At 42.8% G+C, this 12,485-nt stretch overlaps 2 pseudogenes; both read left to right on the forward strand.

Moving 5' to 3' along the window:
• The first annotated feature begins 244 nt into the window (after positions 1-244).
• LOC132023013 (protein NipSnap homolog 3A-like) lies at positions 245-1,115 on the forward strand (annotated as a pseudogene).
• A 3,636-nt stretch (positions 1,116-4,751) lies between these two features.
• LOC132023952 (large ribosomal subunit protein eL30-like) lies at positions 4,752-5,118 on the forward strand (annotated as a pseudogene).
• Positions 5,119-12,485: the final 7,367 nt, after the last annotated feature.

Genomic DNA, 12,485 nt, shown 5'->3' on the forward strand with positions numbered 1-12,485 from the left:
TGGTGGCACAAGTAATTACATTCAATCATTATCTTTTAAATATTAAAAGATATTTACTCTTTTAAAAATTAGCCAGGCCCTGGTTTCTGGTAAGGAAGCCATAAGAGGAGAGACCCTTGAAAGACCAACTGGCTGCCTTTTTCAATGTTTGGAGCTGCCACCGTGCTTGTCTCCTGAGGGGTCTGACCACACAGCCATTCACCCTCAAATGTGTTTGCCTTTCCTATGGGAGGCCCCAGACAATATGATGGAAAAGCTCTATGAGTTTCATACTAACTGCTTTAAACCTTTAAAAATAAATGAGTTTCCAGAAAATATTATGAAAATCGTTCATCTTTGGACAACTGACTCTGATTTGGTTGAATTATGGAGTGGAAAATTTGGAGACAGAGTGAATCAAGTGTTTCATCTTTGGATGTTTTGTTCATGGAACAGAAGTTCAGAAAGGTTTGACCAAAAATAAAGAAGGCTAGGAACAATTTCTCATTTCAAATTTGGCTGTCATTGATGAACAAGAGTTTGAGATTACTTATGTGGTACCATGGTCCAAAATAGAAAAACCTCCAAAGGGGTTCATGAACTGGTTGTTTTCCAGATGAAACTTGATGGGCCAGCTCTGGGGGGGTGATCTGTCTAAGAGGGCAGTTAATGCCCCTCTAGGTTTAAGCTACATAAAACCAACTGGTGTTCTCCACCCAGAATGAGGAGCAACCACTAGAGTTTGCATTCTTTGGTGAAATGAGTGTGGATAGTCATGTAGCTGGAAGACAACAGTCTCGTGAGAACCTCAGACTTGTGGTGGCTGTTTGGAAAAATGTCAACTACCAAGTGTCACAGCAGAATATGCTTCCGATTCCTATGTCATTTCACTGTTGAAATAGTTTGCTACTGAAATACGCAGCATTTCATTAACTGCTCTAAAATGTGTCTATTAAGGGACTTAGATTCTCCCAAGAGAGTCTCACTTTTATTTGAAGGAGGTGGTAAGTTAATTACCTATGTCCCTTGCCTTTTTGAAAGCCCCCCTCTGTCTTTTGTCACCACTGCTTCTGGAGCTAGTTCTTTTGATTTCCCCCATGATATATAAGTATGTTATGGGTTAGAAATTGTTACCACTACTGCTTGATTTTTCATTTGTTTCAGAATATCTCTTCTTCTGTATTTTGACAACTCTTTGCTTTAGAACATTTTATTTTATTCCAATGATGATGTCACATTTCCATACCTGTGACAATATTTTAACATTATTTGTACACAATGTCTACCTTTTCATCATGTTTGTTTTTCTGTGATTTTAAACAATGTCTTTGCTCAATAAAGTTTATTTTGTGATATCAAATGTGAGTCATAAAAATTTAGGTCAGATATATTTTACTTTGGAAAAGTATAGTATCATCTGTGTCATCTGTGTTAATTACGGTTTCACATTAATTATTAGTCATTCTAACTTGGAAAATAATGTAATTAGGTCTTAGTAGTAAAAAACTTCAGAAGAATTGTTAGTTTATATGTTGAAGCGTGCTCATTTAAAATTAATATTATTGAGGTTCCTCAAGATGTTGAAAATAGAGCTACCTTATGACCCAGTAATTGCACTACTAGGTATTCACCCCCAAAGATACAGATGTAGTGAAAAGAAGGGGCACATGTACCTCAGTGTTTGTAGCAGCAATGGCCACAATAGCCAGACTGTGGAAGGAGCTGAGATGTCCTTCAGCAGATGATTGGATAAAGAGGTGGTCCATATACACAATGGAATATGACTCAGCCGTCAGAAAGGATGAATACCTACCATGTGCATCGACATGGATGGAACTGGAGAGTATTATGCTAAGTGAAGTAAGTCAAGCAGAAAAAGACAATTATCATATGATTTCACTCATATGTGGGATATAAAGAATAGCACGGAAGACCACAGGAGAAGGGAGGGAAAACTCAATGGGAGGAAATCAGAAAGGGAGACAAACCTTGACAGACTCTGGACTCTGGGAACCACACTGAGGGTCACAGAAGAGAGGGGCTGTGGCGGGGGGGGGGTAACCAGGTGATGGGTATTAAGGAGAGCATGTGATGTGATGAGCACTGGGTGTTATACACAATTAATGAATCACTGAACTGCATCAAAACTAATGATGTACTATATGCTGGCTGATTGAACGTAATAATAATGAATAAAAGAAAAGAAAATAATTTAAAAAATAAAATTAATTTTACTAACTTTACTTCATTTTATTTTTATTTTCATTTATTTTTTAAAGTTTGTATATTTTAGAGGGGGGAAACGGGGAAGGGAGAGGGAGAGAGAATCACAAGCAGACTCCCCGCCGAGCACAGAGCCCTGTGCGGGGGCTGGATCCCACAACCCTGAGACCATGACCTAAGCCAAATCAAGAGTCAGAAGCTCAACCGAATGGGCCACCTAGGCATCTCAACTTCATTTTAAATCACTACTTAAAAAAGATACTTGGAATACCTCTTTGTTTTAAGGAGATATTTACGGTTACAGGTATACTTGCTGTAATAAAAGTCTATATATCTGTAAAGAAATATTACCAGGTCTGGAAAAAAATTTTTACTTTATCCTTTCTATAATCAACCCATTTCCTTCCTTCTTTCTTCCTCCCTTTTCTTTCTTTCTTTCTTTCTTTCCTTCCTTCCTTCTTTCATAACTGGAGCATGTTCCTGTTCTCCAAAATGCAGCTGCTTACACCCCACATCTTCCTCTGTGGGGTGGGAAGTCATTTGCCTCAATGCATCTAAGCGGCCAGATGTTTTCCTATCTCCTTGCTTCTCCCAGGTTTCAATTTTCTACTAACCATATTTGTTCTAGCCTTCCCAGTTTGAAGATCACTTTCCTCGAAGAGAAAGCAATATAGGAGTTGAATTGCCCTGCTTTTCTCTGTGAGCTTTCAACATGACATCATTTGCCCCCAACAGGCCCTCCGTTCCTCACGCTTCCTGCTCTGATCGCAGCCCGAAACCCCCTTGCAAAACCCATACACTGATTTTTAAGCCTCAGGGAAATGGGGACTCTGTTTTTCCTCCGATCATTAGGAAAGACTAATATTCCTTGGTTATAAGGACTTCTTTCCAGATTTTAGGCATTTCTTTTTAAAATCCGGGATTATTAGAGAGCTCTCTGCATGTTCGTTGTTATTGTTGTTGTTGTTTGCTTTTGCTTTGTTTTTTTTTTTAGACACTTCCCCTTTTTCTTCTTGATCAATGTCATTTGTGGTTATGGACTGGATGTTTGTGTCCCACTAAAATCATATGCTGAAATCTAATCCCCAGAGCAGAGGTATTTGGAGATGGAGCCTGAGGGAGGTGATGTGGTCCAAGGGCAGAGCCCTCATGAAGGGGATTAGTACCCTGATAAGAAGAGGCCAAGGGGCTGGCTCACTCTCTCTGTGTCACGGGAGGACACAGGAGAAGCTTGCAGTGTGTCACTCAGAAGGGGGTTTTCCCGAAGACCTGACTATGCTGGTACCTCGACCTCTGACTTCCAGCCTTCAGAACTGTGAGAAACAGATTTCTGTTGTTCATAAGCCACCCAGGTTCTGATACTTTGTGACAGTAGTCCAAATGGATGAAGACATTTGTGATTGTTCAGGTAGAATTCTTTCCTGGGAAACATCTTTCTTCTTTCAGCCATTTTAACTTTTAGAATGTTGCAAAGGAGTCATACCTGCCTTTTCTCTGGACAAACTATTTTTTTTCCTAAAATCCAGAATTTATGTCTAATTATGGTCAATTCTCCTGCTGGGGAACAAGAATGTCCTATCACTTTCAAGATCCTTCCAGCCAGATTGAGAATCAAATTGACATGAGACAGATTAACAGGAGATAATCAAATTAAGTAGTGTTCATACAGGGAATCCACACAGACACAGAAATCCCAAAGGTGGGCAAAATAAAGTATAAATATATATCATTCTGGACTAAGTGTCTGAGACTTCTTTTGAAAGGAGGAATGCAATTCACACGAAGATAAGAAAGAATAAATGTTTGGTAAGCAAATATTTTCTGTGCAACCTGGAAACAATGGGACATAGAGGACTTTAATGAAACAGATCCTGTTAGGTTCCTCCCATCTACCGTACCCTGTTTATATCATAGTATAGTTATTTATGGTGCTAGATCTCTTTCTGTAAGTTCTTGTGAGGCAAATGAGGGAGAGGTAAAGAGCTTTTCCTCAATCGGCTGGGTTTTGATTTCTTTTTAACTCAAAATAATCTTCATGCTACCGTGGCCCATCTTGGGGTGGCCTGCCCTTGGACCCCAACACTTCCTTCATTCTTTGGCTGTTAATAGTTCCACAATGATGATAGTCACTTTATCTGATTATTCATTTGACTACGCTAGGCTGGTTGTGCCTAAGGGTTAGTAGGAAGCCTTCAAGTAATGGCTGAAAGATCAGAAAAATCTGCATGGGGGTTGGCAGATTTGGGTTCAAATCTCCACAGACCTGCTGAGGATCTTAAACCATCCACTTGACCTATCTGACTCATAGGGTTAAAAAATTAAGTCAATTATACAATTTTGCAGGGATGCTTTTAAAATCGTCAAGAATGTAAAATTAGCTCAGTAAACGGTATCCATTACTATTACTGCCTGTATAATGTTTTTGATCTTTAAGGATACGTTCCTGCTCCAACTTAGTGCTAATATATGTGCATGAGCTTTCCCTCCTCATCTCCTGCCATCTTGGTGGCTGTTCTCGGTTGGCGCTGTCCCACACCTAAGGCAGGAGGATGGAGGCCACAAAGAGGACAAAAATGTCTCCAGAGTCAATCAACTCTAGGCTCCAGCTTGTTGTGAAAAGTATGGAAAGTATGATAAGTTATGGGAAGTATGCTCTGGGGTACAAGCAGACTCTGAAAGTGATCAGGCACAACAAAGGGAAATTGGTCATCCTGGTCAACAGACACTCCACCTTGAGGAAATCTGACAAAATACCGCACCCTGTTGGCCCAAACTAGCGTCCATCACTACAGCGGCAATGACGTTGAACTGGGCATAGCACGTGGGAAATGCTAGAGAGGATGCACACCGGCTGTCATTGCTTCAGGTGACTGCAATATCTTGAGGAGCCTGCCAGTACAGAGTGGTGAAAGGTAAATCATGCAAAATTTTTCTCTAATAAAACAGGCCAGAGGTTGTTAAAAGAAATCTGCATGGGGGTTGGTGGTGTGAAAACGTAAAGCTGTGATAGGTAACATGAGGGTTGAATGGAATGTGCTGCGTTCCCATTTCCTGATCTACAAAACAATTCTAGCTCATTGATTGGTTATAAAGATTTGAGTAAATACATGTAATGGCTCAGAATATCACCTGGCACATAGTACTTAATAATGTCAGCCCTTCTTATTATCACGCTGAGGATGTCATGGTATGAAGACAGAGCTGAGCATGCTGAAAGCTCCAGCTTTCCCACGTCAACCAGAGAATCTGAAACGACACTGAGAAACTCTCTGAGATAAACAGCACTAAGGAAATGGACGAAAGAAAGTCACTGACAAATGTTCGGGAGAACACTTAGATTAAGAAGTCCTTCCATTGGGAAACATCTAGACACATCTGGAGGGCACAGTTTCAGAGTCAGGATGCTGTAAGAGATTAGGTCATGAGGGCAACTGAACATTCACCATCAAGGTTGGGGTACATCCTGTTGAATCACTACCACCCCCATTTGAGTGGGCTATCCAGGTGCCCCCTGCCCTTCTGGAGGCCTGGAGGTGTACAATGTTCTCCAAGATGGATTGTCAGTGGTCTAGGGAGTAGGCAGTTACACATCTTAATAAATGCTTCTCCTCTCCTCTGTTTTTTGGCAGTCAGTCAATCCAGCTTTTACAAGATGGGTGCTCAGAGGCTGCACTGTGGGATTAAAGTCAGGGATAGTTGCAACAAGGAGAAAGTGCTTGAGGCAAGGTCTGTGCTCTTCAGGCCTATTTCTTAGACTTAGCACTGAGATTTAAACAATGCTCAGCGCTGAAATAAACATGTTTCCCAATGGGAGAGACTCTCCTTGGGGAATGAGGTAGTTTACCAGACAGAAAGAGACTGATAAACATATATCCCTCCTCCTTCAATCTTGTAGTAGGCACGTGCTTACTCATAACCTGATAACGTGAGGTCCTTTCCTTTCAAAACAGAATTGTTTATGCGCCCTAGAGAATACCAAGTCCCTTGTCACATATGATCTTTCTAATATTTCCCTTTCAGTGTGGTAAACGGAGCCAGATTCCCCAAATCTCCAACCCTGCCAGCTTGTCAGTGTGGCCTGTGGTTTAAGGGAGCACACCTTCAGTCTGAATCTTGTCTTCAACATTTCCTACCTGTTACACCTCAGCCAAGTGTGAGTGCCATTTTAAAACTGGGCATGGTAACAGTAACACCTAACTACAAATATGTTTATAAAGATTAAGTGAGTTAATACAGTGCCTGCGCATGGTAAGCCTTCAACCCCCTTTCCTTTATCCTTTGAAAGCTATTGAGGAACTGGTGGTTAAAAATGAGAAGCTTTTCTTTGTTCAGGAATTCCTCTCTCTGCCTTCCATAAATATTCTTGTTTATTGAAAGTAAAATTCGAGGTGGGTTTTTGAGAGATTCTAGTCTATTTAAATCCAAGCTCTATGTAAGGTTGAATTAATTCAAAATTCTACTGACTCCTCAGAGTTGACCAAAACACCATTTCCTCTAGGAAGGCTCTCCAGCTCTTCTGAACTGTATACTGAGCCCCACTCCTGGTTGCCCATTGCACCTGTGGCCCAAACTTCATAGGCTGAGAAGTGGCTGACATCACATTTTGTGCTTCCTTCTCCTGTTCCATCTGAACAAATCTTTTGTCCCCAAATATATTCCCAGGTGATTGAAGACAGTATATGCTCAGCATTTTAAAAATAGAATGAACGGATTTATTTCTCTTTTGTAATCAAAGTCTGGCAGACAAAGGGCAAACTGGGTGGTGTTATTTTAAAATCATCATCAAGGGGCACCTGGGTGGCTTAGTTGGTTCAGTGTTAGACTCTTGACTTCAGCTCAGGTCGTGATCTCAGGGTTGTGAGATCGAGCCCCGTGTCAGACTCTCTGCAGAGTGTGAACCCTGCTTAAGATTCTTTCTCATTCTCCCCCAAAACATCATCATCATAAAAAAAGAGTCAGGCTAGGTTGCTCACATTTAAGGTCTGATTCCTCTTATTTTGCTCTAAGACATTATTCAAGTTCTTTAAGCTCTCTGAACCTTGATTTCATCATCCATAATAGAACCATTGGGTGGAATTAGATGGTGAAAGCCACATGCTCAAGTGCCAGGACTCGAGCGGGTTCTGGACAAATGTTGGTTCATAACCAGAGTCAGGAGACTCCCTCCTCTTGGTCCATCAGACAACCTTAAGTGCCACCCACCCCCTCATGTCCTAATCAACTGATGGCCCAATTGTGTGATCAGTTTCCGAGAGCTTTTTGTATCAGTCTTAGATTTTGGTTGTTCTTTTGGTCCTCTTTTATGGCCCTTTTCAACTCTTAGTGGTTTTTAAACTGTATAATGACCAACACTACCTGAGTGCTTAGTGAGAATGCAAATTCCAGGGCCCCAGCCTGGATGGTCCTGATTCCTTAATGCCAGGAGGGGCTCAGGAATCAGCATTTTCAGCATGTGTTGGATAATGGCACCAGGTAATTCCCATGCAAGTGTTGTAGGAAACACACTGTGAGGAATTGCTAGAGGATTCTAGGTCCTAGAAATACACTCCCCATCGGTGTTATCAAAAAAGCCTCCAAGCCGGGGTGTGTACACAGACGTTATGCACCCTGTGAGCTCCCTGAAATTGAAGGCAAGTCACGTGTAAATACATTTGTTTGGGGAGATGCTTAACTTCAGCTTTCATCTTATATACTTTCATAAACCCTCTGTCCCACAGATCCCTCTCACCAAACCAAAACAAAACACTCAAGAACTCTGTCTCCATGCAACAGGCCATTTCCCATCCAGTCCTTGGGGGCTATCTATCTGCAAAATAGCCAACAAGACAGAGCTGGGCCAACAGTTGGCCTATCCTCCCAAAGGCGTGATCTCACACCGAAGTCTCATCGCTTTCTATGGCCGACAGGTGGCTCTTCCTTGCCAGGCACAGCTGCACGCCATGGGAAGGAGCAGAGCACACAGATGTGGCTTATCTGGTCCATCTTCAACAGTTCTCCAATTGATTTACACCTCCACAGAGCACAAGTCTTAAAGAAACCCTGTGATGGCTCCGGTGTGGGCCCTACTGGGTGCCTAAGGAAGGCAGTCCATCAGGCTTCTCTGGGTTGAAAAGTGTCTTCGAGTTCCACTGTGCGGAGTTCTGGTTTTCACAGGTTGCTCGTGGAGTTTTTCTGTGGAAGTCCAAGTTATCTACACTGAGGGAGGTCTGAGTCCCTGTGTCAACCCGGTTATTCTCTGTCTGGGGAAGCGGGCCATGCTGAAGCTCCCTCGGGCACTGAAGTTAGCTCAAGGTAGGATTGCCTTTTCTCTGTACCTGGGAACAGAGTCTGAACAAATCAGTTCTTTGGGGGATGGTGGAGAGCTTGCTCTCTGCTGGTACCCATTGTCCCTTTAATTCTATTTTCTCTACCCTAAGCTTGTGGGGCACAACCGGTCTGGACCAGTATCCATTTAAGTACCTTGTCTCCTAAGCACTTCTCTTATTAGGGAAACATCAAATATCATCTCTTCACTACCACCACCGCCACCAACACCTGATTCACCCTTTATGAGAGTCCTGTTTCCCTTCTAAAGGCCATTGATATTGTCTGGGGCTTTGGGACATCTATAAATGGCTCAGGTTATTTGCTGATGGTGCATGTGTGGGTTCTTCCTCTGAGTGCTCTCTTTCCCAAACTTTAGAGCTGATTACCTCTGGATTTCATGTTGCGTGGTACGGAGAGGGAGGACGATGCAGAGGAGGGCGGTGGGACACTGGTGCTCTACCTGATCTCCCTCCTGATCTCGGAACCACCCAATCCACCACCTCTTTGGTCCCTTTTGGTCCTTTACTCTCATGATAAAAGCTTCCCTGGAGAAGTCCAACACTGATTCCTATGTGGCTGGTAAAAATGTCACTCTGGGTTTGGAGATGGTGGTGTCTTTTGTATTCACTCGCATGGTTTCCGATCGCTCTGTTCTGCTGCCTAGTAGCTTATCCTGTATGAAGAGCTTAGCAGTGCTGGGCTCTGGAAGAGAGCAGGCAAATATGGTGATATCAAATGCTAACAACAGCAGATGGCAGGAAAACTCCCTTTAAATTCAGATGGGCTGTTGCTGCTTCTGGTGGGATTTTATTATTAAATTTATTTCCATCATTTGGCTAGATAGGTCTATCCTTGTGCTCACTTATCATGTGCTGAAATCATCTTGCTTTTAATATCTGAAACAAGGAGCTGTTCATTATACCAATTATAAATATATCCTTATGGTCCCATGTGGAATTGTCAACTCAGTTACACAGATGTAGCCTTTGTGTTTGAAGGGGGCGGATGCTCACCTTGTCCTGGAGAAAATAGTAGACTTCTGAGATTTCTAGGCTTCTACCAACCATTTTCTTTAGGATACAGTGAGTCTTTCCGGGGGCCAAAAGTTATTGATCCTTTAATTGATTTCAAATACTTTATCCTTATCCTAGACCCTGAGGTCCTAGCTCTAATCTCTATCTTACAACTATTGACACATAGCGCTCTTACATTAAGCTATCTCTGCTCCCTCTGTAAATCTGTGATTTTTCACTTTCAACATCTATTAGGAGGAAGCAGAGCTCATCAAGTTCTTTGAAAATTGAGTTTAAACGATTCTTTTATCATTTGGTCTCTCTGCCAAAGTAGAATTCCTCATTATCACCGTTCTCGGGACCATCCATCCCCCTGATCACCGAGGCCTTCCCACTCTATGGTTATTATCATCGGTATTGATTAATTTCACATGTAGCCAAAATGGTGTCAGATTATGTATTTTTTACTATTTCTAGGTCAGGAATCCTAGAATCCCAAGGACACAAAGAGACCTCCTGAGGTCCTATAACCCAATCCTCTGCTTTTCCAAAGAAATGTTCAAATCATATGGAAAGAATTTATGTTCAAGCAACAGATTCTCTGCGATAAGATGGCTACAGAAAAGATAACAGATATTGACAGGGCATTGAAATGAAATGCCTCCTCTTTTTTCACAGGATCTCTAGGTAACTAGGAAGGGAACTTCAGTGCCAAGGGAAGACCATCCTAGGCAATTTTGTGACCCCAGTGATAATCCTGTTGAAGAGAGATGTGCAGTGAACCTGATTATATCTCAAAGGCCTGTCATTTTCCCAAGAGCTGGCATTTTCAGCCTCTTGAAGAATGCCAACCACTGTTATCACAGCTCTAACTGGAGCAATCAATCAGGGGTTTGAAACATTAAACTCGAATACATAATTCAGAAGGGGATAATTTTAGCAAAATTCACCCCAACTGAAGCCACTTCGGTCAGCCCTTCTCCAACAAGAGGGTCCCTGCCTGCTCTTCTTGGCACTGACAATTCCCGTTCTACTCTCTCTCTCTCTCCATCCTCCTTTCTAGCCAGAGGAAATGAGCTGTCAGGCCGCGGGTTTAGGGGATCCCTGAGAAAAATATCCAGCAGCCTTGAAAAAGGGGCAAAAATAGTCTAGTCAGGAACTCCCAAGAGCAAGAAGGGACTCCCCCTTGTAGCATTGCTATGCGAGCTGTGATTTCCAGGGCAAGAATATCAGAGGCAGGAGTGGTGGTCTGGGACTTACTTCAGACCCTATCAGGTGTCATAAATGATCGAACTTCTGCTTTGGAAATGCAACAAGCCAGTTTAAATTTAAATTCATTAGTTATTATTCTCATGGTGAATCACATAACCCTTATTTCTTCTTAGCTGGCCAAGGGGAAATTTTTGTTATAGCAAACACTTACTTTTTTTTCCCTTTTTTTGTACCTAAATAGAACCCTATAATTAGTGTAGAAAAGAAAGCACCATTTGGATCTCAAGAAGAGACCATTTGGAATTTGGGACATGTTTTCATGGCCTGGATTTGATCATCTAGGTCCCTGTGTTCATGGTCTATTACAAGAACTAAAACCCATTTTTGTTCTTGTTTCTGGTAATTGCCTGTGTTGCCGTTGGCTGATGCATCCTGCCCAGAGTTATAAATGCCACCGTGTAGCCCTTGTCTTGTCAGAAGTGAAGCTACTTGTTCTGCAGCAAAAGGAACAGTATCGCAAGCCCTACTGCTGCTATGGACTAGTTCCTGGAGCCTCTTCCACCTCCTAATCAGCAAAAGTCCAGCCATGGCGACCATCTGAACATTTGAGATGAATATCCTGTAGCCCAACTCTACGTCTGTCCTTGGCCAAAAGGGGTAGCTGAGGAAGGAAAGCAGCCCTGAGAGTCAGGAACTCGCCCGGGCTTGCCAATGGGGCAGTGGTGTTGCAAGGTGCTTCCTGTCATTTAGAGCTCGGCTTTGCTGTGCCCCCTTTGACCACAAGCAGTCTCAAAGGACACTAATCCCAGGCAAGGCCACTTAGAAAAGACACGAACAAGAACATTCTATAATCAGGTCAGAACACAGACAAAAGCAGACACATTGTCCCTACCACAACATGACCCAACTTCACCTCCTCCTGGATCACAGAAGCCTGATTTTTCATTACCAATCTCCACCTCAATCTCACTGCATCCTTATGGCCTTCTGGGTAAGCATAACAGGTACCCCATCATAGAATTACCCCACGTCCTGACTGCTTCCAAAGTAGACCAAACCCCATTTCTCTGTATAATCAGCAAATCACCAACAAGAAGCCCAAATTCCACCTGCCCCTTCTAACACCCTCTTACTGAGGTCCTCTACCACTCCCCATTGTGTGTGTTCTTTTGTGGCAACAGCCCGGTGCCCTGAACTGGATTTAGTTGCAGATGTGTCCCTGGTGGTGTTTGGCCAAAGAGCATTGGTACCCGCTTGTGCTGTTCTGCATCTCGGTCCTCCTCCTCCTCTCATCCATTCCTAGATGGTCAGGGACCATGAAGTTGTATCGCTGTCTTTCTCCTAACCCCATACTGCATCAATCACAGAACCTGATGCCTTTACCTCATAATAGCTTCTCATAACCCCTTCCTTCTCCAGATCTTCAAAGCAAACCCTGTCCTCTAAGTCCCAGTCATCTCTCACCTTCCCTACTGCAACAATCTCTAAACTAGTCTTCCTGCTCCTATGACTCTCTCCAATCCACATCTCATACTGCAGCCAGACTATTCCTTTCTAATGGGAGACATTACAGAGCCATCCTCATGTCGAAAGCACCGTAATGTTCCCCAAAGCCTCAGTTATTTAACTTGGCCAAGAGCGCTGTAAGTCTAACCAGCTCTCTTGCCTTTTAAGCCTCATGTCCCATCATTCCCCACACATCTGAGTCAGCCACGTTGGCCTTCTCTTATTTCTTTGAACACTGCATGCTTC

The sequence above is a fragment of the Mustela nigripes genome, chromosome 8 (assembly GCF_022355385.1).
Source record: "Mustela nigripes isolate SB6536 chromosome 8, MUSNIG.SB6536, whole genome shotgun sequence".
NCBI lineage: Eukaryota > Metazoa > Chordata > Mammalia > Carnivora > Mustelidae > Mustela > Mustela nigripes.